At 40.5% G+C, this 26,161-nt stretch overlaps 1 non-coding gene across 1 annotated transcript; it reads right to left on the bottom strand.

The window, feature by feature from the left end:
* Nucleotides 1-7,379: 7,379 nt before the first annotated feature.
* On the bottom strand, nucleotides 7,380-7,487 carry LOC130958703 (small nucleolar RNA R71). Its single transcript, XR_009077811.1, has one exon. It is a non-coding gene; the product is annotated as a small nucleolar RNA R71 (small nucleolar RNA).
* Between the last annotated feature and the right edge of the window lie 18,674 nt (nucleotides 7,488-26,161).

Raw genomic sequence — 26,161 nt, 5'->3', positions numbered from 1 at the left:
AGTATATTTTTATTAGTTTTTAGTTAAAATTCACTTTTCTAGACTTTACTATGAGTTTGTGTGTTTTTCTGTGATTTCAGGTATTTTCTGGCTGAAATTGAGGGACCTGAGCAAAAATCTGATTCAGAGACTGAAAAGGACTGCAGATGCTGTTGGATTCTGACCTCCCTGCACTCGAAGTAGATTTTCTGGAGCTACAGAAGCCCAATTGGCGCGCTCTTAACGGCGTTGGAAAGTAGACATCCTGGGCTTTCCAGCAATATATGATAGTCCATACTTTGCCCAAGATTTGATGGCCCAAACCGGCGTTCAAAGTCACCTTAAGAAATTCCAGCGTTAAACGCCGGAACTGGCACCAAAGTGGGAGTTAAACGCCCAAACTGGCACAAAAGCTGGCGTTTAACTCCAAGAAGAGTCTCTACACGAAAAATGCTTCATTGCTCAGTCCAAGCACACACCAAGTGGGCCCAGAAGTGGATTTTTATGTCATTTACTCATCTTTGTAATTCTTAAGCTACTAGTTCTCTATATATAAGACCTTTTGCTAATTGTATTTTCATCTTTGGACATCTAGTTCTTAGATCATTGGGAGGCTGGCCTCACGGCCATGCCTAGACCTTGTTCTTATGTATTTTCAACGGTGGAGTTTCTACACACCATAGATTAAGGTGTGGAGCTCTGCTGTACCTCGAGTGTTAATGCAATTACTATTGTTCTTCTATTCAATTCAGCTTGTTCTTATTCCAAGATATTCATTCGCACTCAAGAACATGATGAATGTGATGATTATGTGACACTCATCATCATTCTCACTTATGAACAAGTGATTGACAACCACTTTTGTTCTACAGGCAAACATGGCTCTAATGTTTATCTCTTGGATTCCTGATACACGACGCATGGTTGATCGCCTGACAACCGAGCGCTCGCCTGACAACCGAGCCAGCCATTCCGTGAGATCAGAGTCTTCGTGGTATAGGCTAGAACTGATGGCGGCATTCAAGAGAATCCGGAAGGTCTAACCTTGTCTGTGGTATTCTGAGTAGGATTCAATGATTGAATGACTGTGACGTGCTTCAAACTCCTGAGGGCGGGGCGTTAGTGACAGACGCAAAAGAATCACTGGATTCTATTCCGGCCTGATCGAGAACCGACAGATGGATAGCCGTGCCGTGACAGGGTGCGTTGAACATTTCCACTGAGAGGATGGGAGGTAGCCACTGACAACGGTGAAACCCTTGCATAAGCTTGCCATGGAAAGGAGTAAGAAGGATTGGATGAAGACAGTAGGAAAGCAGAGAGACGGAAGGGACACAGCATCTTCATGCGCTTATCTGAAATTCCCACCAATGAATTGCATAAGTATCTCTATCTTTATCTTCATGTTTTATTCATATATCATTCATAACCGTTTGAGTCTGCCTGACTAAGATTTACAAGGTGACCATAGCTTGCTTCATACCAACAATCTCCGTGGGATCGACCCTTACTCGCGTAAGGTTTATTACTTGGACGACCCAGTGCACTTGCTGGTTAGTTGTGCGGAGTTGTGATGAAGAGTTGAGATTGCAATGAGCGTACCATGTTGATGGCGCCATTGATGATCACAATTCCGTGCACCAATACACATACTCTATATAACTCTAAAATCATGCCTAGCTACCCAAAATTCCCACTTTTTGCATTACATACTCATGTATCAACTTTTTTCTTTAATTTTATCACATATGCATTGATCTTTTATTAACTTAACATTGGAGTAATTTTGTCCCCTTATTTATTTATTTATATTATATATATATATATATCTTTTTCTTTTTCTCTTTTTCTCTTTTTCTCTTTTCTTTTTTTTTTTGTTTTTTTTTGTTTTTGAATTAAAAATATAAAAGTAAACATAACATATCAATGCACATGGATTTTTAAATTTTTTTCTGGTCTCACATGAGTAGGTACCCAAATTCCTAATATTTTATCAAAGTAAAAACATAACACATTCCCTTATTAACCCATGTTCCCACAGTTTTCCCACACTTAGTTGATACACAATCTCTATCTTAAGCTAACCAAAGATTCAATTGGGGTGATTACTTGTTTTTCCGCTTAAGGCTAGTGATGTGGTAAAATATAGGACAAATAGGGATTAAAAAGGCTCAAAGTGGCTAACAAGGGTAATTTGAAAGGGTAGGCTATTTTGGGATAAGTGAGCAAAAACAAATGATGGTCTCAATCATATGCAAGCATGTAACACATTAAACATTGGACATATAGACTGGAACAAAATATAGATTACAATCATAGAGAAGGAAACACACAAGAATAAAATATTATGGTTAAATAATGTAACCATGCAATTATGCTCAAATCTCATTGGTTTTGTGTGTTCGAGCTCTAAAACCATGTTCCAAATTAAAATTTCTTCAAACAAGTTTTTCGAAAAGTTTAATTCAAATTAGTGAAATGCTATAAAAAGTTTCTTGAAAAAGAAAATATTACTTCAACCAAGTGGTAAAATATGCACAAAAATCAAACAAACATGCAAATGCAACAACTCATTTAACAAAGAAAATTTAAACATTGGTGTTGAGACAGGAAGGTACTAACCCAGGAAAGTCGGTATCGACCTCCCCACACTTAAGGATTGCACCGTCCTCAGTGCATGCTAAGATGTGCAAGTGGACGGGGGTCGTGGTTCCTCAGCTGGTGCTGTTTTTGTTCTTTTCCTTGCCGGTGGTTTGGGAGTAGATCTTTCCTTGCCTTTCTTGGTGGCCATCCTGAAAAGGGAAGAAGTAAGTACATGTAAAGCTAAGGGTTTGAGCAAGAGAGGGAACAGTATATGTGGTAATCAATACACGGTAAAGAAGGATGTTGTTAACACATGGTCTAGACTACATGTGAAAAGTTCATCAATGGAAATATAGCAAGTGCATGTGATAACAATTAAATGCAAGATGTTTATTGGCATGTCGGCAAAGGCATGAGTAGCATAGAACAAGCATTCAATGTCCAAGTTAGATTACCAAATCTTTCAAACCAACAATCTGTTTGTAATTACAATATATTTAATCAATAAAATATAAAAGGGGTTTTGTGAAAAACAAGCATTTAGAGTAGTAGAATAAAAGAATTCTAAAAATAGTGCACAATGCCATATGGGCTTTTTCATAAACACTTAGCATGCGTGGTAAATATGTTATCGAAAGTATTAAATTGAACATGCAAGCAACCCTATAAAAAGTAATATAATTGTCAAACAATTTCTTAATAATTGGTGCACGAAATTGTGATCATCAATGGCGCCATCAACATGGTACGCTCAATTGTAATCTCAACTCTTTATCACAACTTCGCACAACTAACCAGCAAGTGCACTGGGTCGTCCAAGTAATAAACCTTACGCGAGTAAGGGTCGATCCCACGGAGATTGTTGGTATGAAGCAAGCTATGGTCATCTTGTAAATCTTAGTCAGGCAGACTCAAATGGTTATGGATGATATATGAATAAAACATAAAGATAAAGATAGAGATACTTATGTAATTCATTGGTGAGAATTTCAGATAAGCGTATGGAGATGCTTTGCCCCTTCCGTCTCTCTGCTTTCCTACTGTCTTCATCCAATCCTTCTTACTCCTTTCCATGGCAAGCTGTATGTTGGGCATCACTGTTGTCAATGGCTACAGTCCCGTCCTCTCAGTGAAAATGTTCAATGCACCCTGTCACGGCACGGCTATTCAGCTGTCGGTTCTCGATCATGTCGGAATAGAATCCAGTGATTCTTTTGCGTCTATCACTAACGCCCCACAATCGCGAGTTTGAAGCTCGTCACATGATGAGCGGATAATTTGTACGCTTTTTGGCATTGTTTTTAGTATGTTTTTAGTATATTTGGTTTAGTTTTTAGTATATTTTTATTAGTTTTTAGTTAAAATTCACTTTTCTGGACTTTACTATGAGTTTGTGTGTTTTTCTGTGATTTCAGGTATTTTCTGGCTGAAATTGAGGGACCTGAGCAAAAATCTGATTCAGAGACTGAAAAGGACTGCAGATGCTATTGGATTCTGACCTCCCTGCACTCGAAGTGGATTTTCTGGAGCTACAGAAGCCCAATTGGCACGCTCTCAACGGCGTTGGAAAGTAGACATCCTGGGCTTTCCAGCAATATATGATAGTCCATACTTTGCCCAAGATTTGATGGCCCAAACCGGCGTTCAAAGTCACCTTCAGAAATTCCAGCGTTAAACGCCGGAACTGGCACCAAAGTGGGAGTTAAACGCCCAAACTGGCACAAAAGCTGGCGTTTAACTCCAAGAAGAGTCTCTACACGAAAATGCTTCATTGCTCAGCCCAAGCACACACCAAGTGGGCCCGGAAGTGGATTTTTATGTCATTTACTCATCTTTGTAAACCTTAGGCTACTAGTTTTCTATAAATAGGACCTTTTACTATTGTATTTTCATCTTTTGATCACTTTAGATCTCTAGATCATCTTTGGACATCTAGTTCTTAGATCATTGGGAGGCTGGCTTCACGGCCATGCCTAGACCTTGTTCTTATGTATTTTCAACGGTGGAGTTTCTACACACCATAGATTAAGGTGTGGAGCTCTGCTGTACCTCGAGTATTAATGCAAGTACTATTGTTCTTCTATTCAATTCCGCTTGTTCTTTGTCCAAGATATCACTTGTTCTTCAACTTGATGAATGTGATGATCCGTGACACTCATCATCATTCTCACCTATGAACGTGTGACTGACAACCACCTCCGTTCTACCTTAGATTGGGTGAATATCTCTTGGATTCCTGATACACGATGCATGGTTGATCGCCTGACAACTGGTGCTCGCTGAAATGAGCCAGCCATTCCGTGAGATCAGAGTCTTCGTGGTATAGGCAAGAACTGATGGCGGTATTCAAGAGAATCCGGAAGGTCTAACCTTGTTTGTGGTATTCTGAGTAGGATTCAATGATTGAATGACTGTGACGTGCTTCAAACTCCTGAGGGCGGGGCGTTAGTGAAAGACGCAAAAGAATCAATGGATTCTATTCCGGCCCTGATCGAGAACCGACAGATGGATAGCCTGCCGTGACAGGGTGCGTTGAACATTTCCACTGAGAGGATGGGAGGTAGCCACTGACAACGGTGAAACCCTTGCATAAGCTTACCATGGAAAGGAGTAAGAAGGATTGTGAAGACAGTAGGAAAGCAGAGAGACGGAAGGGACCAAGCATCTTCATACGCTTATCTGAAATTCCTACCAATGAATTACATAAGTATCTCTATCTTTATCTTTATGTTTTATTCATCATCTATACCCATTTGAGTCTGCCTGACTAAGATTTACAAGGTGACCATAGCTTGCTTCATACCAACAATCTCCGTGGGATCGACCCTTACTCGCGTAAGGTTTGTTACTTGGACGACCCAGTGCACTTGCTGGTTAGTTGTGCGAAGTTTGTGTTTATGCCATGGTATTGAACACCAAGTTTTTGGATCATTACCGGGATTATTTGAGTTGTGAAAAATTGATCACAATTTCGCATACCAAGTTTTTGGCGTCGTTGCCGGGGATTGTTTTGTGTATGGACAACTGACGGTTCATCTTGTTGCTTAGATTAGGTATTTTTCAGAATTCTTAAGAGTGAATTCTAGTGTTTCAAGGTGATGATTTTACCATCACCAAAGCTGATTGATTATCATCAATTTAGCTCTTGAATGCAATGTCCTGCTGAAGCTTGGCTATCCATGTCTAAATCCTTTAGACTGAAGCTTTAGACTAACATTGCATGATTCCTGGAATTCTCATTAAGAATTTTGATACCTTTATTTTCTTCTTCCACTTAATTTTCGAAAAATCCAAAAAAAATTACAAAACCATAAAAAACCAAAAAGATTTTATGTTTCTTGTTTGAGTCTAGTGTCTAAATTTAAGTTTGGTGTCTTGCATGCATTGTTTATTTGATCTTGGTTCTATTTTCAAGTCAATAGTACAGGGAACTGAAGATTCAGAACATGCAGCAGAGGAATTACACAGAAAAAGCTGGGCGTTCAAAAACGCCCAGTGAAGAAGGACAGACTGGCGTTTAAACGCCAGCCAGGGGTGCCTGGTTGCGTTTAACGCGCAAAAAGGTAGTGCATTGGGCGTTAAACGCCAGAATGTGCACCATTCTGGGCGTTTAACGCCAGGATGGCACAAGGGGGAGGATTTTGTTTTCAAATCAATTTTTTTCAAGTTTTCAAAGTTTTTCAAAATCAAATCTTTTTCAATCATATCTTTTCAATCAATGTTTTCAAAATCAATTTCTTTCCTTTTTCAAGGTTACTTGCTAACAATTAAATGATTTGATTGAACATTTCAAGTATGTTGCCTTTTCTGTTGAGAAAGGTTTAATGTTTGAATCATATCTTTTCTTGTTAGGCAAGTCATTAATTTTTAAAATCAAATCTTTTTAAAATTGTTTTCAATCATATCTTCTCATCATATCTTTTTAATCACATCTTTTTCAAAACAGTTTTCAATCATATCTTTTTGATTTCTAATTTCAAAATCTTTTTCAAAAATTACTTGATCCCTTTCTCACTCTTGATTTTCGAAAATCAATTAAAGTTTTTCAAAATGTTTTTAAAATCTTTTTAATTACTTTTCGAAAAAAAACCTCTTCCCCTCTTCTCACATCCTTCTATTTATGGAGTATCACTCCTCCTCAATGCACAATTCGAACTCTATCTCACTAAGTTCGAATTCTTCTACCTCTTTCTTCTATTTTTCTTTTCCTCTGACACCTCAAGGAATCTCTATACTGTGACATAGAGGATTCCATATTTTCTTGTTCTCTTCTCTTTCATATGAGCAGGAACAAAGATAAAGGCATTCTTGTTGAAGCTGACCCTGAACCTGAAAGGACCTTGAAGCGAAAGCTAAGAGAAGCTAAGGCACAACTCTTTGTAGAGGACCTAACAGAAATCTTCAAAGAAGAAGACATGGCAGCCGAAAACAACAATGCAAACAATGCAAGGAAGGTACTGGGTGACTTTACTGCACCTACTCCCGACTTCTATGGGAGAAGCATCTCTATCCCTGCCATTGGAGCAAACAACTTTGAGCTTAAGCCTCAATTAGTTTCTCTAATGCAACAGAATTGCAAGTTTCATGGACTTCCATTGGAAGATCCGCATCAGTTTTTGGCTGAGTTCTTGCAAATCTGTGACACTGTCAAGACTAATGGGGTTGACCCTGAAGTCTACAGACTTATGCTATTCCCTTTTGCTGTAAGAGACAGAGCTAGGACATGGTTGGACTCACAACCTAAAGAAAGCCTGGACTCATGGGAAAAGCTAGTCAATGCCTTCTTGGCAAAGTTCTTTCCCACCTCAAAATTGAGTAAGCTTAGAGTGGAAGTCCAAACCTTCAGACAGAAGGATGGAGAATCCCTCTATGAAGCTTGGGAAAGATACAAACAGTTGATCAGAAAGTGTCCTTCTGACATGCTTTCTGAATGGAGCATCATAGGTATTTTCTATGATGGTCTCTCTGAACTATCCAAGATGTCTTTGGATAGCTCTGCTGGAGGATCTCTTCATCTGAAGAAGACGCCTACAGAAGCTCAAGAACTAATTGAAATGGTTGCAAATAACCAATTCATGTACACTTCTGAAAGGAATCCTGTGAACAATGGGACAAATCAGAAGAAAGGAGTTCTTGAGATTGATACTCTGAATGCCATTCTGGCTCAGAACAAGATATTGACTCAACAAGTCAATTTGATTTCTCAAAGTCTGTCTGGAATGCAAAATGCACCTGGCAGTACTAAGGATGCTTCATCTGAAGAAGAAGCATATGATCCTGAGAACCCTTCAATGGAAGAGGTGAATTACATGGGAGAACCCTATGGGAACACCTATAATTCTTCATGGAGAAATCATCCAAATTTCTCATGGAAGGATCAATAGAGACCTCAACAAGGTTTCAACAACAATAATGGTGGAAGAAATAGGTTTAGCAATGGCAAGCCTTTTCCATCATCTTCTCAGCAACAGACAGAGAATTCTAAGCAGAACCACTCTGACTTAGCAACCATGGTCTCTGATCTAATCAAAACCACTCAAAGTTTCATGACTGAAACAAGGTCCTCCATTAGGAATTTGGAGGCACAAGTGGGACAGCTGAGCAAGAAGATTACTGAACTCCCTCCTAGTACTCTTCCAAGCAATACAGAAAAAATCCAAAAGGAGAGTGCAAGGCCATCAACATGGCCGAATTTGGAGAGGAAGGAAAGGAAGTGAACGCCACTGAGGAAGATCTCAAATGGGCGTGCACTAGCTTCCAATGAGTTCCCTAATGAGGAACCATGGGAATCTGAGGCTCAAAATGAGACCATAGAGATTCCATTGGACTTACTTCTGCCTTTCATGATCTCTGATGAGTATTCCTCCTCTGAAGAGGATGAGTATGTCACTGAAGAGCAAGTTGCTAAATACCTTGGAGCAATCATGAAGCTAAATGACAAGTTATTTGGAAATGAGACTTGGGAAGATGAACCCCCTTTGCTCACCAAAGAATTGGATGACTTGTCTAGGCAGAAAATTACCTCAAAAGAGGCAGGACCCTGGGAAGTTCTCCATACCTTGTACCATAGGCACCATGACCTTCAACAAGGCTCTGTGTGACTTAGGGTCAAGTGTAAACCTCATGCCTCTCTCTGTAATGGAGAAAATAGGGATCTTTGAGGTGCAAGCTGCAAGAATCTCACTAGAGATGGCAGACAATTCAAGAAAACAAGCTTATGGACTTGTAGATGATGTTTTGGTAAAAATTGAAGACCATTACATCCCTGCTGATTTCATAGTCCTAGAGACTGGGAAGTGCATGGATGAATCTATCATCCTTGGCAGACCCTTCCTAGCCACAGCAAAGGCTGTGATTGATGTTGATGGAGGTGAACTGATCATCAAGTGAATGAAGAATCCTTTGTGTTTAAGGCTCAAGGATATCCCTCTGTCACCATGGAGAGGAAGCATGAAGAGCTTCTCTCAAATCAGAGTCAAACAGAGCCCCCACAGTCAAACTTTAAGTTTGGTGTTGGGAGGCCACAGCCAAACTCTAAGTTTGGTGTTGAACCCCCACATTCAAACTCTAAGTTTGGTGTTGGGAGGTTCCAACATTGCTCTGAGAAAATGTGAGGCTCCATGAGAGCCATCTGTCAAGCTAATGACATTAAAGAAGCGCTTGTTGGGAGGCAACCCAATGTTATATTTTATATATTTTTTCTTTGTTATTCTATTTTTTGTAGGTTGATGATCATGAGAAGTCACAAAATCAATTGAAGAAGCAAAAACAGAATGAAAAATAGGAAGAAAAACACACCACCCTAGGAAGAACCTACTGGCGTTTAAACGCCAGAAGGTTAGCAGATGGGCGTTTAACGCCCCAGTCTGGCACCATTCTGGCGTTTAAACGCCAGAAAGGGGCACCAGACTGGCGTTAAATGCCAGGAAAGGGCAAGAACCTGGCGTTAAACGCCAGAAATGGGCACCAGCCCGGCGTTTAATGCCAGAATTGGCTCAAAACGTGATTTTGCATGCCATTTGGTGCAGGGATGACTTTTCCTTGACACCTCAGGATCTGTGGACCCCACAGGATCCCCACCAACCCTACCACTCTCTCTCTTCTTCCCCATTCACCAATCACCTCAATACCTCTTCCCCAAAACCCTTCACCTATCAAATCCCATCTTTCTTCACCACTCACATCCATCCTTCACAAAACCCCACCTACCTCACCCTTCAAATTCAAACCACTTTCCCTCCCAAACCCACCCATAATGGCCGAACCCTACCCCTCCCCTCACCCCTATATAAACCCTTCTTCACTTCTTCATTTTCACACACCCTAAACACTACTTCTTCCCTTTTTTGGCCGAAACATAAGCCTCCTCCATCTCCTCCATTTTCTTCTTCTTCTACTCTCTTCTTTCTTTCTTTTGCTCGAGACGAGCAAACCTTTTAAGTTTGTGTAAAAGCAGCTTTTTGTTTTTCCATAACCATTTATGGCATCCAAGGCCGGAGAAAACCTCTAGAAAGAGGAAAGGGAAGCAAAAGCTTCCACCTCCGATCATGGGAGATGGAGAGATTCATCTCAAGGGTGCATCAAAACCACTTCTATGAAGTTGTGGCCTTGAAGAAGGTGATCCCCGAGGTCCCTTTTTCACAAAAAGAGTGAATATCCGAGATCCGACATGAGATCCGAAGAAGAGGTTGGGAAGTTCTTACCAACCCCATTCACAAGTCGGAATCTTGAGGTTCAAGAGTTCTATGCCAATGATGGATCACCAAGAACCATGATCAAAGTGTGAACCCGAACCCAAAGAATTGGCTTACAATGGTTCGGGGGAAATACTTAGATTTTAGTCCGGAAAATGTAAGGTTGGCATTCAACTTGCCTATGATGCAAGAAGATGAACATCCTTACACTAGAAGGGTCAACTTTGATCAAAGGTTGGACCAAGTCCTCACTGACATATGTGAAGAGGCGCCCAATGGAAGAGAGATTCAAGAGGAAAGCCGGTTCAATTGAGAAGGCATGACCTCAAGCCGTGCTAGAGGATGGTTAGGTTTATCCAACGCTCAATCATTCCCACTAGCAACCGGTCCGAAGTTACTCTAGACCGGGCCATCATGATTCATAGCATCATGATTGGAGAAGAAGTGGAAGTTCATGAGGTTATAGCCCAAGAACTCTACAAGGTGCGGACAAGTCCTCTACCTTGGCAAGGTTAGCCTTTCCTCATCTCATTTGTCACCTCTGTTATTCAGTTGGAGTTGACCATAGAGGGAGACACCCCCATTGATGAGGATAAGCCATCTAAGAAAAGGATGGAGCAAACAAGAGACCCCTCTCATCATGAGATCCCTGAGATGCCTCAAGGGATGCACTTTCCTCCACAAGACTATTGGGAGCAACTGACACCTCCCTAGGAGAATTGAGTTCCAACATGGGACAACTAAGGGTGGCACCAAGAACATTCCATCCTCCTCCATGAAATTAGAGAAGATCAAAGAATCATGAGAGAGAGCAACAAAGACAAGGAAGAGACATTGAGGAGCTCAGCACTCCATAAGATCTTCAAGAGGAAGAACAAGCGCCATCACTAAGGTGGACCCGTTCTTTAATCTCCTTGTTCTTGTTTTCTTGTTTTTCGAATTTTCATGCTTATGTTTATCCATGTTGTGTCTTATGATCATTAGTGTCTTAAGTGTCTATGCCTTAAAGCTATGAATGTCCTATGAATCCATCACCTTTCTTGAATAAAAAAAATGTTCTTAATTGAAAAAGAAAAGAATTGCATGAACTTTGAATTTTATAACAGTTTAATTATTGATGTGGTGGCAATACTTTGTTTTCTGAATGTATGCTTAAACAGTGCATATGTCTTTTGAATTTGGATTCATGAATGTTGGCTCTTGAAAGAATGATAAAAAGGAGACATGTTACTGAGGATATGAAAAATCATAAAAATGATTCTTGAAGCAAGAAAAAGCAGTGAATACAAAAAAAAAGGGAGAAAAGAGACGAAAAAAAAAAGAGAAAGAGAGAAAGAAAAAGAAAAGAAAAAGAAAGAAATAAAGTTGTGATCCAAGGCAAAAAGAGTGTGCTTAAGAACCCTGGACACCTCTAATTGGGGACTCTAGTGGATAATTTGTACGCTTTTTGGCATTGTTTTTAGTATGTTTTTAGTATATTTGGTTTAGTTTTTAGTATATTTTTATTAGTTTTTAGTTAAAATTCACTTTTCTGGACTTTACTATGAGTTTGTGTGTTTTTCTGTGATTTCAGGTATTTTCTGGCTGAAATTGAGGGACCTGAGCAAAAATCTGATTCAGAGACTAAAACTGCAGATGCTGTTGGATTCTGACCTCCCTGCACTCGAAGTGGATTTTCTGGAGCTACAGAAGCCCAATTGGCCCGCTCTCAACGGCGTTGGAAAGTAGACATCCTGGGCTTTCCAGCAATATATGATAGTCCATACTTTGCCCAAGATTTGATGGCCCAAACTGGCGTTCAAAGTCATCTTCAGAAATTCCAGCGTTAAACGCCGGAACTGGCACCAAAGTGGGAGTTAAACGCCCAAACTGGCACAAAAGCTGGCGTTTAACTCCAAGAAGAGTCTCTACACGAAAATGCTTCATTGCTCAGCCCAAGCACACACCAAGTGGGCCCGGAAGTGGATTTTTATGTCATTTACTCATCTTTGTAACCTTAGGCTACTAGTTTTCTATAAATAGGACCTTTTACTATTGTATTTCATCTTTGATCACTTTAGATCTCTAGATCATCTTTGGACATCTAGTTTCTTAGATCATTGGGAGGCTGGCTTCACGGCCATGCCTAGACCTTGTTCTTATGTATTTTCAACGGTGGAGTTCTACACACCATAGATTAAGGTGTGGAGCTCTGCTGTACCTCGAGTATTAATGCAATTACTATTGTTCTTCTATTCAATTCCGCTTGTTCTTTGTCCAAGATATCACTTGTTCTTCAACTTGATGAATGTGATGATCCGTGACACTCATCATCATTCTCACCTAGAACGTGTGACTGACAACCACCTCCGTTCTACCTTAGATTGGGTGAATATCTCTTGGATCCTGATACACGATGCATGGTTGATCGCCTGACAACTGAGTGCTCGCCTGACAAACGAGCCAGCCATTCCGTGAGATCAGAGTCTTCGTGGTATAGGCAAGAACTGATGGCGGCATTCAAGAGAATCCGGAAGGTCTAACCTTGTCTGTGGTATTCTGAGTAGGATTCAATGATTGAATGACTGTGACGTGCTTCAAACTCCTGAGGGCGGGGCGTTAGTGACAGACGCAAAAGAATCAATGGATTCTATTCCGCCTGATCGAGAACCGACAGATGGATAGCCGTGCCGTGACAGGTGCGTTGAACATTTCCACTGAGAGGATGGGAGGTAGCCACGGACAACGGTGAAACCCTTGCATAAGCTTGCCATGGAAAGGAGTAAGAAGGATTGGATGAAGACAGTAGGAAAGCAGAGAGACGGAAGGGACCAAGCATCTTCATACGCTTATCTGAAATTCCTACCAATGAATTACATAAGTATCTCTATCTTTATCTTTATGTTTTATTCATCATCTATACCCATTTGAGTCTGCCTGACTAAGATTTACAAGGTGACCATAGCTTGCTTCATACCAACAATCTCCGTGGGATCGACCCTTACTCGCGTAAGGTTTATTACTTGGACGACCCAGTGCACTTGCTGGTTAGTTGTGCGAAGTTGTGTTTATGCCATGGTATTGAACACCAAGTTTTTGGATTCATTACCGGGGATTATTTGAGTTGTGAAAAGTATTGATCACAATTTCGCATACCATCACAGTCATTCAATCATTGAATCCTACTCAGAATACCACAGACAAGGTTTAGACCTTCCGGATTCTCTTGAATGCCGCCATCAATTCTAGCTTATACCACGAAGATTCCGGTTAAGGAAATCCAAGAGATATCCACTCAATCTAAGGTAGAACGGAGGTGGTTGTCAGGCTCACGTTCATAGGTGAGAATGATGATGAGTGTCACGGATCATCACATTCATCAAGTTGAAGAACAAGTGATATCTTAGAACAAGAACAAGCTGAATTGAATAGAAGAACAATAGTAATTGCATTGATACTCGAGGTACAGCAGAGCTCCACACCTTAATCTATGGTGTGTAGAAGCTCCACCGTTGAAAATACATAAGAACAAGAGTGATCATTGGCCTCGGCCCCAGAGAGAGAACCAGACGAACCAAGATCTGATCTAAGAACTAGATGTCCAAAGATGATCCTAAGATCGAAAATGATCAAAAGATGAAAATACAAGAGTAAAAGGTCCTATATATAGAGAACTAGTAGCCTAGGGTTTACAAAGATGAGTAGATGACATAAAAATCCACTTCCGGACCCACTTGGTGTGTGCTTGAGCTGAGCATTGAAGCATTTTCGTGTAGAGACTTCTCTTGGAGTTAAACGCCAGCTTTTGTGCTAGTTTGGGCATTTAACTCCCATTCTTGTGCCAGTTCCGGCGTTTAACGCCGGGCATTCTTGAGCTGATTTGGAACGCCAGTTTGGGCCATCAAATCTTGAGCAAAGTATGAACTATTATACATTGCTGGAAAGCCCAGGATGTCTACTTTCCAACGCCATTGAGAGCGCGCCAATTGGACTTCTGTAGCTCCATAAAATCCACTTCGAGTGCAGGGAGGTCAGAATCCAACAACATCTGCAGTCCTTTTCAGTCTCTGAATCAAATTTTTGCTCAAGTCCCTCAATTTCAGCCAGAAATACCTGAAATCACAGAAAAACACACAACTCATAGTAAAGTCCAGAAAAGTGAATTTTAACTAAAAACTAATAAATATATAAAAACTAACTAAAACATACTAAAAACATACTAAAAACAATGCCAAAAAGCATACAAATTATCCGCTCATCACAACACCAAACTTAAATTGTTGCTTGTCCCCAAGCAACTGAAAATCAAATAAGATGAAAAGAAGAGAATATGCAATGAATTCAAAAACATCTATGAAGATCAGTATTAATTAGATGAGCGGGGCTTTTAGCTTTTTGCCTCTGAACAATTTTGGCATCTCACTCTATCCTTTGAAATTCAGAATGATTGGCTTCTATAGGAACTCAGAATCCAGATAGTGTTATTGATTCTCCTAGTTAAGTATGATGATTCTTGAACACAGCTACTTTATGAGTCTTGGCCGTGGCCCAAAGCACTTTGTCTTCCAGTATTACCACCGGACACATATATGCCACAGACACATAATTGGGTGAACCTTTTCAGATTGTGACTCAGCTTTGCTAGAGTCCCCAATTAGAGGTGTCCAGGGTTCTTAAGCACACTCTTTTTGCCTTGGATCACAACTTCATTATTTTCTTTCTTTTCCTTCTTTTTCTCTTTCTTTTTTTTTTCGTTTTTTTTTATTCACTGCTTTTTCTTGCTTCAAGAATAATTTTTTTATGATTTTTCAGATCCTCAGTAACATGTCTCCTTTTTCATCATTCTTTCAAGAGCCAACATTCATGAACCACAAATTCAAAAGACATATGCACTGTTTAAGCATACATTCAGAAAACAAAAGTATTGCCACCACATCAAAATAATTAATCTGTTATAAAATTTAAAATTCATGCAATTCTTCTCTTTTTCAATTAAGAACATTTTTCATTTAAGAGAGGTGATGGATTCATAGGACATTCATAACTTTAAGGCATAGACACTAAGACACTAATGATCACAAGACACAAACATAGATAAACATAAGCATGATTTTTCGAAAAACAGAAAAATAAAGAACAAGGAAATTAAAGAACGGGTCCACCTTAGTGATGGCGGCTTGTTCTTCCTCTTGAAGATCTTATGGATGCTTGAGCTCCTCAATGTCTCTTCCTTGCCTTTGTTGCTCCTCTCTCATGATTCTTGATCTCTCTAATTTCATGGAGGGGATGGAATGTTCTTGGTGCTCCACCCTTAGTTGTCCAATGTTGGAACTCAATTCTCCTAGGGAGGTGTTGATTTGCTCCCAATAGTTTTGTGGAGGAAAGTGCATCCCTTGAGGCATCTCAGGGATTTCATGATGAGGAATTTCCTCATGCTCTTGATGAGGTTCTCTTATTTGTTCCATCCTTTTCTTAGTGGTATCTATAGGACTTGGTCCAACCTTTGATCAAAGTTGACCCTTTTTGAGTTTGAAAAGGGATCTCGGGATCACCTTCTTCATGGCCACACTTCATAGAAGTGGTCTTGATGCACCCTTGAGATGAATCTCTCCATCATGACTCGGAGGTGGAAGCTTTTGCCTTCTCTTTCCTCTTTCTAGAAGTTTCTCGGCCTTGGATGCCATAAATGGTTATGGAAAAAACAAAAAGCAATGCTTTTACCACACCAAACTTAAAAGGTTTACTCGTCCTCGAGCAAAAGAAAGAAGAGAGTAGAAGAAGAAGAAATAGAGGAGATGGATGGCTTTGTGGTTCGGCCATTATGGGTGGGTTTGGGAGGGAAAGTGGTTTTATGAAGGATGGATGTGAGTTAGGAAGAGAATGGTGGGATTTGATAAGTGAGGGGTTTTTGGGAAAGAGTGGTTGAGGTGATTGGTGAATGGGTGAAGAAGAAGAGAGAGGGTGGTGGGGTAGGTGGGGATCATGTGGGGTCCACAGATCCTGAGGTGTCAAGGAAAAGTCATCCCTGCACCAAATGGCGAGCAAAATTTGCTCTCTGCACCAATTCTGGCGTTAAACGCCGGGCTGGTGCCCATTTCTGGCATTTAATGCCAGCTTCTTGCCCTTTCCTGGCGTTTAACGCCAGTCTGGTGCCCCTTTTTGGCGTTAAACGCCCAGAATGGTGCCAGACTGGGCGTTAAACGCCCATTTGCTGCCCTTACTAGCGTTTAAACGCCAGCAAGGTCTTCCTCCAGGGTGTGCTGTTTTTCTTTCTGTTTTTCATTCTGTTTTTGCTTTTTCAATTGATTTTGTGACCTCTCATGATCATCAACCTACAGAAAACATAAAATAACAAAGTAAAATAGATAAAATATAGCATTGGGTTGCCTCCCAACAAGCGCTTCTTTAATGTCAGTAGTTTGACAGTGGGCTCTCATGGAGCCTCAAAGATACTCAGAGCAATGTTGGAACCTCCCAACACCAAACTTAGAGTTTGAATGTGGGGGTTCAACACCAAACTTAGAGTTTGGTTGTGGCCTCCCAACACCAAACTTAGAGTTTGACTGTGGGGGCTCTATTTGACTCTGTTTTGAGAGAAGCTCTTCATGCTTCCTCTCCATGTTTACAGAGGGATATCCTTGAGCCTTAAACACAAAGGATTCTTCATTCACTTGAATGATCAATTCTCCTCTGTCAACATCAATCACAGCCTTTGCTGTGGCTAGGAAGGGTCTGCCAAGGATGATGGATTCATCCATGCACTTCCCAGTCTCTAGGACTATGAAATCAGCAGGGATGTAATGGTCTTCAATCTTCACCAGAACATCCTCTACAAGTCCGTAAGCTTGTTTTCTTGAATTGTCTGCCATCTCTAGTGAGATTCTTGCAGCTTGCACCTCAAAGATCCCTAGCTTCTCCATTACAGAGAGAGGCATGAGGTTTACACTTGACCCTAAGTCACACAGAGCCTTCTTAAAGGTCATGGTGCCTATGGTACAAGGTATTGAAAACTTCCAGGATCTTGTCTCTTTTGAGGTAATCTCTGCCTAACAAATCATCCAGTCTTTGGTGAGCAAAGGAGGTTCATTCTCCCAAGTCTCATTACCAAATAACTTGTCATTTAGCTTCATGATTGCTCCAAGGTATTTAGCAACTTGCTCTTCAGTGACATACTCATCCTCTTTAGAGGAAGAATACTCATCAGAGCTCATGAATGGCAGAAGTAAATCTATTGGAATCTCTATGGTCTCAGTGTGAGCCTCAGATTCCCATGGTTCCTCATTAGGGAACTCATTGGAGGCCAGTGGACGGCCATTGAGGTCTTCCTCAGTGGCGTTCACTGCCTCTCCCTCCTCTCCAAATTCGGCCATGTTGATGGCCTTGCACTCTCCTTTTGGATTTTCTTCTGTATTGCTTGGAAGAGTACTAGGAGGGAGTTCAGTAATTTTCTTGCTCAGCTGACCCACTTGTGCCTCCAAGTTTCTAATGGAGGACCTTGTTTCAATCATGAAACTTTGAGTGGTTTGGATTAGATCAGAGACCATGGTTGCTAAGTCAGAGTGGCTCTGCTTAGAATTCTCTGTCTGTTGCTGAGAAGATGATGGAAAAGGCTTGCCATTGCTAAACCTATTTCTTCCACCATTATTTTTGTTGAAACCTTGTTGAGGTCTCTGTTGATCCTTCCATGAGAGATTTGGATGATTTCTCCATGAAGAATTATAGGGTTTCCATAGGGTTCTCCCATGTAATTCACCTCTTCCATGAAGGGTTCTCAGGATCATAAGCTTCTTCTTCAGATGAAGCATCCTTAGTACTTCCTGGTGCAGCTTGCATTCCAGACAGACTTTGAGAAATCAAATTGACTTGCTGATTCAATATCTTGTTCTGAGCCAATATGGCATTCAGAGTATCAATCTCAAGAACTCCTTTCTTCTGATTTGTCCCATTGTTCACAGGATTCCTTTTAGAAGTGTACATGAATTGGTTATTTGCAACCATTTCAATGAGCTCTTGAGCTTCTGTAGGCGTCTTCTTCAGATGAAGAGATCCTCCAGCAGAGCTATCCAAAGACATCTTGGACAGTTCAGACAGACCATCATAGAAGATACCTATGATGCTCCATTCAGAAAGCATGTCAGAAGGACACTTTCTGATCAATTGTTTGTATCTTTTCCAAGCTTCATAGAGGGATTCTCCTTCCTTCTGTCTGAAGGTTTGGACTTCCACTCTAAGCTTACTCAATTTTTGAGGTGGAAAGAACTTTGCCAAGAAGGCATTGACTAGCTTTTCCCAAGAGTTCAGGCTTTCTTTAGGTTGTGAGTCTAACCATATCCTAGCTCTGTCTCTTACAGCAAAAGGGAATAGCATAAGTCTGTAGACCTCAGGGTCAACCCCATTAGTCTTGACAGTATCACAGATTTGCAAGAATTCAGCTAAAAACTGATGAGGATCTTCCAATGGAAGTCCATGGAACTTGCAATTCTGTTGCATCAGAGAAACTAATTGAGGCTTAAGCTCAAAGTTGTTTGCTCCAATGGCAGGGATAGAGATGCTTCTCCCATAGAAGTCGGGAGTAGGTGCAGTAAAGTCACCCAGCACATTCCTTGCATTGTTGGCATTGTTGTTGTTTTCGGCTGCCATGTTTTCTTCTTTGAAGATTTCTGTTAGATCCTCTATAGAGAGTTGTGCCTTAGCTTCTCTTAGCTTTCGCTTCAAGGTCCTTTCAGGTTCAGGGTCAGCCTCAACAAGAATGCTTTTGTCTTTGCTCCTGCTCATATGAAAGAGAAGAGAACAAGAAAGTATGGAATCCTCTATGTCATAGTATAGAGACTCCTTGAGGTGTCAGAGGAAAAGAAAAATAGAAGGAAGAAGTAGAGAATTCGAACTTATCAAGAAAGATGGAGTTCGAATTGTGCATTAAGGAATAGTGTTAGTCCATAAATAGAAGGATGTGAGAAGAGAGGAAGAAATTTTCGAAAATTAAGTGAAAGATTTTAAAAACATTTTGAAAAAACTTTAATTGATATTTGAAAATTAAGAGTGGAAAAGAAATCAAGTGATTTTTGAAAAAGATTTTGAAATTAGAAATCAGAAAGATATGATTGAAAACTTTTTTGAAAAAGATGTGATTAAAAAGATATGATTGAAAAGATATGATTTGAAAAACAATTTTAAAAAGATTTGATTTTAAAAATTAATGACTTGGCTAACAAGAAAAGATATGATTCAAACATTAAACCTTTCTCAACAGAAAAGGCAACTTACTTGAAATGTTGAATCAAATCATTAATTGATAGCAAGTATTTTTGAAAATGGAAAGAAATTGATTTTGAAAAAGATTTGATTGAAAAGATATGATTTGAAAAAGATTTGATTTTGAAAAAAATTTGAAAACTTGAAAAAAATTTGAATTGAAAACAGAATCTTCCCTCTTGTGCCATCCTGGCGTTAAACGCCCAGAATGGTATACATTCTGGCGTTTAACGCCCAAAGCACTACCCTTTTGGGCGTTAAATGCCCAACCAGGCACCCTGGCTGGCGTTTAAACGCCAGTTTGCCTTCTTCACTGGGCGTTTTGAACATCCAGCTTTTTCTGTATAATTCCTCTGCTGTATGTTCTGAATCTTCAATTCTCTGTATTATTGACTTGAAAAGACACAAATTAAAATTTTTTTTTGAATTTTTTTTATAATGAGGAATAATCAAAATGCAACTAAAATCAAATAACAATGCATGCAAGATACCAAACTTAGCAGTTTGTATACTACTGACACTAACAACATGAGAATGCATATGAGAAACAACAAAACACTCAAGTCAAGAGAATTTAAAGATCAGAGCAAGGAAATCATCAAGAACAACTTGAAGATTAATGAAGACACATGAATGAATGCAAGAAGAACATAAACATGCAATTGACACCAAATTTAAAATGAGACACTAGACTCAAACAAGAAATATTTTTGGTTTTTATGATTTTGTAAAATTTTTTTATTTTTCGAAAATTAAGTGGAAAAGAAAATAAAGGTATCAAAATTCTTAATGAGAATTCCAGGAATCATGCAATGTTAGTCTAAAGCTTTAGTCTAAAGGAATTAGACATGGCTAGCCAAGCTTCAGCAGGACATTGCATTCAAGAGCTAAATTGATGATGATCAATCAGCTTTGGTGATGATAAGAACATCACCTTGAAACACTAGAATTCATTCTTAAGAACTCTGAAGAAAAAATACCTAATCTAAGCAACAAAATGAACCGTCAGTTATCCAAACTCAACAATCCCCGGCAACGGCGCCAAAAACTTGGTGCACGAAATTGTGATCATCAATGGCGCCATCAACATGGTACGCTCAATTGTAATCTCAACTCTTTATCACAACTTCGCACAACTAACCAGCAAGTGCACTGGGTCATCCAAGTAATAAACCTTACGCGAGTAAGGGTCGATCCCACGGAGATTGTTGGTATGAAGCAAGCTATGGTCATCTTGTAAATCTTAGTCAGGCAGACTCAAATGGTTATGGATGATATATGAAAACATAAAGATAAAGATAGAGATACTTATGTAATTCATTGGTGAGAATTTCAGATAAGCGTATGGAGATGCTTTGTCCCTTCCGTCTCTCTGCTTTCCTACTGTCTTCATCCAATCCTTCTTACTCCTTTCCATGGCAAGATGTATGTTGGGCATCACCGTTGTCAATGGTTACAGTCCCGTCCTCTCAGTGAAAATTTTCAACGCACCCTGTCACGGCACGGCTATTCAGCTGTCGATTCTCGATCATGTCGGAATAGAATCCAGTGATTCTTTTGCGTCTGTCACTAACGCCCCACAATCGCGAGTTTGAAGCTCGTCACAGTCATTCAATCATTGAATCCTACTCAGAATACCACAGACAAGGTTTAGACCTTCCAGATTCTCTTGAATGCCGCCATCAATTCTAGCTTATACCACGAAGATTCCGGTTAAGAAAATCCAAGAGATATCCACTCAATCTAAGGTAGAACGGAGGTGGTTGTCAGGCACACGTTCATAGGTGAGAATGATGATGAGTGTCACGGATCATCACATTCATCAAGTTGAAGAACAAGTGATATCTTAGAACAAGAACAAGCTGAATTGAATAGAAGAACAATAGTAATTGCATTGATACTCGAGGTACAGCAGAGCTCCACACCTTAATCTATGGTGTGTAGAAGCTCCACCGTTGAAAATACATAAGAACAAGAGTGATCATTGGCCTCGGCCCCAGAGAGGGAACCAGAAGAACCAAGATCTGATCTAAGAACTAGATGTCCGAAGATGATCCTAAGATCGAAAATGATCAAAAGATGAAAATACAATAGTAAAAGGTCCTATATATAGAGAACTAGTAGCCTAGGGTTTACAAAGATGAGTAGATGACATAAAAATCCACTTCCGGACCCACTTGGTGTGTGCTTGGGCTGAGCATTGAAGCATTTTCGTGTAGAGACTTCTCTTGGAGTTAAACGCCAGCTTTTGTGCCAGTTTGGGCGTTTAACTCCCATTCTTGTGCCAGTTCCGGCGTTTAACGCCGGGCATTCTTGAGCTGATTTGGAACGCCGGATTGGGCCATCAAATCTTAGGCAAAGTATGAACTATTATACATTGCTGGAAAGCCCAGGATGTCTACTTTCCAACGCCGTTAAGAGCGTGCCAATTGGGCTTCTGTAGCTCCAGAAAATCCACTTCGAGTGCAGGGAGGTCAGAATCCAACAGCATCTGCAGTCCTTTTCAGTCTCTGAATCAGATTTTTGCTCAAGTCCCTCAATTTCAGCCAGAAAATACCTGAAATCATAGAAAAATACACAAACTCATAGTAAAGTCTAGAAAAGTGAATTTTAACTAAAAACTAATAAAAATATAATAAAAACTAACTAAAACATACTAAAAACATACTAAAAACAATGCCAAAAAGCGTACAAATTATCCGCTCATCAATAATCCACAAGTAAAATATAGAGAATAATGACCAAAATAAATTTCTAATACCAATAAAGAGGGTTTAAAAAGAAAAAGAAAAAGAAAATATAGATAATAAAAGTAAAAAGAGGGAAGAAGAAGAAAATAAAAATAATAATGGAAAAGTAAAGAGAGAAGAAGGAAAGAAAAGAACCTTGATGATGATTGTGAAGAAGAAAGAAGGGGGAAGAGTAAGTAAAAAGTGAGAAAGAATAAAAAAGGAGGGAAGGAGGAAGAAAGAAAGAAGAAGGGAAAAGAAAGATTAGGATTCGGGGAAGAAAAGATAAGATATTTTGGCTGATTTGGATAAGCTGTGTGGCGCAGGTGACGCGAACGCGTGGGTCACGTGTTCGCGTGAGTGGCCATTTTTTGAAAAATGACGCGGACGCGTCGGTCACGCGGATGTGTGACATGATTTGCGCTGGTGGTGCGAGGGCAGTGATGAGCGGATAATTTATACGCCTTTTGGCATTGTTTTAGGTAATTTTTAGTAGGATCTAGCTATTTTTAGGGATGTTTTTATTAGTTTTGTTGCAAAATTCACATTTCTGGACTTTACTATGAGTTTGTATTTTTTTTTGTGATTTCAGGTATTTTATGGCTGAAATTGAGGGACTTGAGCTAAAATCTGATTCAGGCTGACAAAGGACTGCTGATGTTGTTGGATTCTGACCTCCCTGCACTCAAAATAGATTTTCTGGAGCTACAAAACTCTAAATGGAGCGCTCTCAACGGGTTTGGAAAGTAGACATTCAGATCTTTCCAGCAATATATAATAGTCCATACTTTGTTCGAGTTTAGACGACGCAAACTGGCGTTCAACGCCAGTTCCATGCTGCATTCTGGACTAAAATGCCAGAAACACGTCACAAACCAGAGTTAAACGCCAAAAACACGTTACAACTTGGCATTTAACCCCAAGAGAAGCCTCTGCACGTGTAAAGCTCAAGCTCAGCCCAAGCACATACCAAAGTGGGCCCTGGAAGTGGATTTCTGCAATTAGACTTATTTCTGTAAACCCTAGTAGCTAGTTTAGTATAAATAGAACTTTTTATTATTGTACTAAGGGTCCTTCTCCCTAATTTCGAATTTCATATCATATTTTGGGGGCTGGCCATTTGGCCATGCCTGGACCACCATCACTTATGTATTTTCAACGGTGGAGTTTCTACACACCATAGATTAAGGTGTGGAGCTCTGCTGTACCTCGAGTTTTAATGCAAAGTACTACTATTTTCTATTCAATTCATTCTTATTCTTATTCTAAGATATTACTCGTACTTCAACCTGATGGATGTGATGATCCGTGACACTCATCATCATCCGTCTCTATGAACGCGTGCCTGACAACCACTTCCGTTCTACAAGCGAAAGCTAGAGTGAATATCTCTTGGATTCCTTAACCAGAATCTTCGTGGTATAAGCTAGAATTATTGGCGGCCATTCTTGAGAATCCGAAAAGTCTAAACCTTGTCTGTGGTATTCCGAGTAGGATTCAGGGATTGAATGACTATGACGAGCTTGAAACTCGCGATTGTTGGGCGTAGTGACAGACACAAAAGAATCAATGGATTCTATTCCGACATGATCGAGAACCGACAGATGATTAGCGGTGCTGTGATAGAGCATTTGGACCATTTTCACTGAGAGGATGGGAAATAACCATTGACAACGGTGATGCCCTACATATGGCTTGCCATGGAAAGGAGTTTGAAGAATTGGATGAAAGCAGTAGGAAAGCAGAGATTCAACAGGAACAAGCATCTCTATGTACTTATCTAAAATTTCCACCATTGAATTACATAAGTATCTCTATCATTATTTTAATGCTTTATTTATTATTATTTTTGAAAACTATTATAACCATTTGAATCCGCCTAATTGAGATTTACAAGATGACCATAGCTTGCTCCATACCAACAATCTCCGTGGGATCGACCCATACTCACGTAAGGTTTATTACTTGGACGACCCAGTGCACTTACTGGTTAGTTGTGCGAAGTTATGAAGAATGTGAGTGAACCATAGTAGTGTGCATCAAGTATTTGGAGCCGTTACTAAGAATTGTTCAAGTTATGAAAAGAGTAAATCACAATTTTGCTTATCAGGCAGCCTCGCATTCACGTAACTTTCTGTTTCAGACTCATTTTGCCAAAATTTAGGGTGACGCATTCGCGTGGGTCACGCGTTCGCGTGAATGGCCAATTTTTGAAAAGCAACGCGGACGCGTGGGGCACGCGTTCACGTGGTAGGGCTTGTGCTTCTAGCATCATTCCAGCACCACTCCATCATAACTTGCTGCCATATACCTCTTTACGTCGATTTTGCAGGGTCACGCATGCGCGTGGGTGACGCGCACGCGTGGGGAGGCTATTTTCTAAAATGACGCGGGCGCGTTTGCAACGTGTTCACGTGGGCATGCTTGTGCCTAAGGCACGCCTCCAGCTACGCCTCCAGCCACGCTTTCGCGTGACTCTCTGCTTCTTTTCTTCTCGTGTCCAAGGCACGGCGCGGCGGTGCTGGGTGGCTGGTCGGTGGTGGTAGTTGTGTAGGGGAGAAGAGAGAGTGCAGAGGGGGAGGGGAGAAGAGAATGGGTTGATGCGATGGGGGTTAGGGTTTCGCGTGGGTTGGGTTAGTGGATTCAAATCCACGCGAACGCGTGGAGCACGCGATCGCGTGATTGAGGTGGAAAGGGAATGACGCGGACACGTCATTGACGCGATCGCGTGAGTGAGGTATAACGTAAGTGACGCGTACATGTGAAACACGCGAACGCGTCGCTTGAAATTGTGCTAAACGCACAATTCCAGCGTCGTTTTGGCGCAACTCTCTCTTTCCATTTAGGGGGCCATAATATCCACGCGACGCGTACGCGTCGCCCACGCTTTTCGCGTGGTGTGTGTGTAGTGTAAATGACGTGATCGCGTCACTGATGCGAACGCGTGGCCCAATTTGTGCCTAACGCACACTAGCCGTACGATTCCAACCCAACTTTTTGGGCGTTGGATCTTGATGCCGATTTGCAATCGACGCCCACGCGTGGCCCAGGCGAACGCGTGGGGTCTTTTTTTGGGCAGTATGCAGAATGCAATGCTGATATGGATGTTATGAATAATTCCAGGTTCAATAAAATAAAATAAAATAGAATAAAACTTAAAAACAAACAAAACGAGATAAAAATTGAAATTGAAAAAGGAACGATCATACCATGGTGGGTTGTCTCCCACCTAGCACTTTTAGTTAAAGTCCTTAAGTTGGACATTTGGTGAGCTCCCTGTTATGGTGGCTTGTGCTTGAATTCATCCAAAAATCTCCACCAATGTTTGGAATTCCAGTAGCCTCCGGGATCCCAAACTAGGCACATAAAGCCTTCAAGCAAGTCAAAGTAGATGACTAGGTCCCAAGAGTGCTGATTGCCAGAATGAATTCCGGGGTCCCAGACCTTACTTTTACATCCGTTTTTGTCTTGATCTGGATTTTTCCAACCGGGTGGTGCAGAATTCAGATTCTCACTAAAATGACCAAACAGCTTCTGAGACCCACTCGATCGGACTCTACACCAATCCTTGCACTTCAAATTGAAGCGTGGAATCTTATTAGATCTTGCGTACCAGCTCTGAGTACGAACCATTTTTCTCTTACTCTTAAAGCCGCAGAGAGCTCTAAGCTGGCCATCTGTTTCAAGCAAACCATATTCAAGTGGAAAAATAAAAATAAAGGCTAAGGATGTTACCCACATGAAGTTGGTATTGGGTGGTAATGGCCTTGGAATAGGTGTTTCCAGTGGTCTTGCAAGCTCTCCTGCCTTGTATCCTTCTGTGAATTCCTCCACTTCATTGCAAACTTCTTCAATTGCAACCACGTCTTGATCAAAGTCTTCGATTTCTTCCTCATCACTCAAGTCATAAGTTGGAGGTTGAGAAAAATCTACCTCAACATCATC

The sequence above is a fragment of the Arachis stenosperma genome, chromosome 10, assembly GCF_014773155.1.
Source record: "Arachis stenosperma cultivar V10309 chromosome 10, arast.V10309.gnm1.PFL2, whole genome shotgun sequence".
Lineage (NCBI taxonomy): Eukaryota > Viridiplantae > Streptophyta > Magnoliopsida > Fabales > Fabaceae > Arachis > Arachis stenosperma.
The sequence above is the reverse complement of the archived record's forward strand: the minus strand, read 5'-3'. Positions and strand labels throughout refer to the sequence as shown.